This window comes from Mus musculus, chromosome X, assembly GCF_000001635.26.
Source record: "Mus musculus strain C57BL/6J chromosome X, GRCm38.p6 C57BL/6J".
Lineage (NCBI taxonomy): Eukaryota > Metazoa > Chordata > Mammalia > Rodentia > Muridae > Mus > Mus musculus.
In genome coordinates this window covers 62,602,220-62,605,567 of record NC_000086.7, presented here as the reverse complement: position 1 = coordinate 62,605,567, position 3,348 = coordinate 62,602,220, and positions in this window count along the sequence as shown.

Sequence of the window (3,348 nt, the reverse complement as noted above, 5' to 3'; positions counted from 1 at the left end):
AAAGTGCCTAATAATAATTCCCTTTATTGATACTTGGTATTCAAAGGGCACTGAAAAAAATCAGAACATGGCAAGTTAATATATGTAGAGACCATTTATAATTCCTGTCCTTTTTCTTTCAAATACTACTAGATTCTTGTCAACAGTAAGAAAATTAATTGCAGATGCATTGACTTCGTTTGGGAACTTACTTAATGCACTGCTTACATTTAACTAATCAATCACATTTGGGATTGGACACTTGGTAATGACAGCTATTAGGCATGGGTCTATAAAAAACTCATGCGGCAAAAAACATAACCTGATGTAGCAGGCACTTGTATTTTTAAAAGCTTTTGATGCTACTAAAATATGTCAAAATTTATCTTCAAGTGGAAACTATGCCCAAGCACTGCTATTGTACTCACACCCAACTCTATATTGGTGATACATATTTAAAACTTTTTGGAGCTCTTTATTTAAAAATATTTTACATTTCCTGTTAAGATGTGACTTCACTTATGTGAACTTATAATATTTTTAATGCATGCTTAATAATGAAGCTGAACACACAGGACATGCACACACATGAGAGAGAAGAGAGAGAGAGAGAGAGAGAGAGAGAGAGAGAGAGAGAAACACAAGCTTTATTTTTCTTGAAAGTCAAAGCTGTCATCTAACAAAGACAATTTCTGAGTGTGTAGTAGGCAAGATCCAATACAATATTTCTTCTCAGAATTCTGTGTGTGGGTATGTGATAAGCAATGCCGCTTATAAGAAAATAGCTTGTGAAAGATTTTTAATCTAGTGTTATAAGATGTCAATGTATGTCCCACAGAAACATAGAAAACAGGAAATAAAAGAGAAACAGACTTCATTATATATGCTGCTTTGTTTCTCAAGGCATTTTAATTTTTTCTTTTGGAGAAATGTTAATAATATCTGATAGACAGCACATAATACCACTATAAAACCTGAATGCCATTACATTTCATTGAATGAAATGATTCCAACAAAGAAAAGAAACAAAAATGGTTTATGCACACATACATATATACACACATTTACATATATTTATATATACAATATGATAGACAGTTTCAATGGATTAATAGAAAATTCACAGTTGTTATCATTACTATATTTTGTTTTAGTTATGAAAGTGATTCGCAATTTTTTTAAAAATCTGGTATGTAAATAAAGTATATTATGAAAATAATTATGCTTTCTGCTTTTCAATATGATTTTGATGAAATATGATTTTATACATGTATAGAATATTTTGTGATTACTTTCACTCTACCTTTTCAAATCTTCGACAAATTCACCCAATTGTTATCCACTCCATTCCCAAGCACTATCAGATCCTTTCCCAGGTTCATGACTTTGGGGTGTATGTGTGTGTGTGTGTGTGTGAGTTTGGGTGAGGAGAGGATTTAGTTGAAACAAGGCCATCCCTGTGCATATAGGATTGCAACTGTTCAGTAGAGCCTTGTGGCACCATTAATGGGTATATAACAGAAAGCAATGTTTCTCTGTTTCCCTGAATCTATCAGTAGGAAATAGCTCATCAGTGAGAGATAGGGCACACAAGTCCTTGCTCCCTCCATGTCTGACTATTGCCAGACCCACTCTTTGACAGACCCAGAGCATGCATCAACAGATATTGTAAATTTGTGATTGTGGTGACTACATCTTATCAAGAAGATGACAGTTTGCCGTTCTTCCCCATCATATACCTCTTATGTTCTTTCTGATAACATTTTAAGGGTCTCAACTTTCCTCCTCTATAAGTGCGCAGCTACCATTCAAAAAGGAAAAAGCAAGCAAACAAAACTCAAAACCTTACTTTCATTTCATTGTGCTTCCTCTAAAATTAAAAGAAATCATGTATGGAAATGTCCCGAATGTGAACAATATTTCAAAAATTGAAACCTCCATAGCTTGTCTGTGTCTAGAGCTGAGTTTCCTAGGTAACTGTATTAAACCCAATAATGTACAAATCATCAAAGCTAGGAACACTTACTGGAGTACTGATTCCATTTACTGGAGTAAATGTCAACTGGAAATGGTTATAACGATGGTTGTAATTTACTTAATGTAAGAGAAAATTATACATGCAGAGTTAAATCTTCTACTCATATACTTCTAAATCATCTGGGTGGAAACAGCCATTTTCCATTTGCTTAGACTAGATTTATTATGATGAAAACCAGGAAAAAACTTTTTTTTCAAGTTAGTAAGTAGATCTTTTAGTTATCTCAAAGGTAACTTTTGCAAAAAGGTTACCTTCTTTTGGAGTGTTTCATTTTTATACAAAGAATTGGTTTTTAGATTTCCATATCTCCAATTTGAGCAAGCTAGATTGCTAGAGGTTCCTCCAAAGCTCCCTAATGTGCAATTTCATTTAATGTCTTTTTTAGTAATGAGAGTGAAGTTAATTTTTCCAAAGTTGATGTTGTCCTAGACTTACCAGACCTTCAACTCTGACAGCATCCTTAATACTGCATATACATAAACCATTTTGCAAAAATAAATCTATTAGATGGGTGTCTTTAAAGGATGTGTATGTGTGTAAATCATATATAAATCAAAGCATCTCCATTGGAAATGTGGCTACAAAATAGGTTCAATATTTAGTTTTAATGAATTGAATATTTGGTTTTCCAAAAGTTAAATTCCTTTCAGCTTCAGAACTATAGGCAAGAATTCTGAAATTTATAAGGTTTTAAATATTTGAAAACTAATATTAAATATTTTGTAGTGTGTTACCTATAAACAAAGAGATGCAACTCTGTAAGAAGCCTCAATGGGTTTTTTTTTTGTATATTCCTATTTTGTTGTACTTTAATAAACAAATACGAGAGACAATCATTTGTAGAGCAGTTTTATAAGAATATGTAAAAGCTGTAATTTAGAGTAAGAATGTTCCAGTTGTCGATTACGTTCTGAGTCTTTCCTAACTTTGTTAAGTGGGATAAAAAAAAAAAAAAAACTTGTATAGATGTTTTAAATGCCAAAATGTTGCAAGTGTATCATAAAATCTGAGACAGATAGTACATTAACATTTTAATGATATTTTGCTTTTTAATTGTGATCTCTAAAATATAACACTTGATCCAGTACAGTAGAATCAAGTCAGCTTACAGATGAAAACTCCAAAGTTCGGAAACAGGTAAAATTAATGAGTTCCATTGAGATTTGAACCAAAATTCTGTTCTTAAATCCTCTGCTTCTCTTCCTATATCATGATACTCATTAGTATCTCATGTATTCATGGACTTATTTCATGATCTCAATTTTAGTAGGTTTTTACTATTGCCATTGTCCATATGTCCATCATAGTTCAGGTTAATTCAATCATATTGA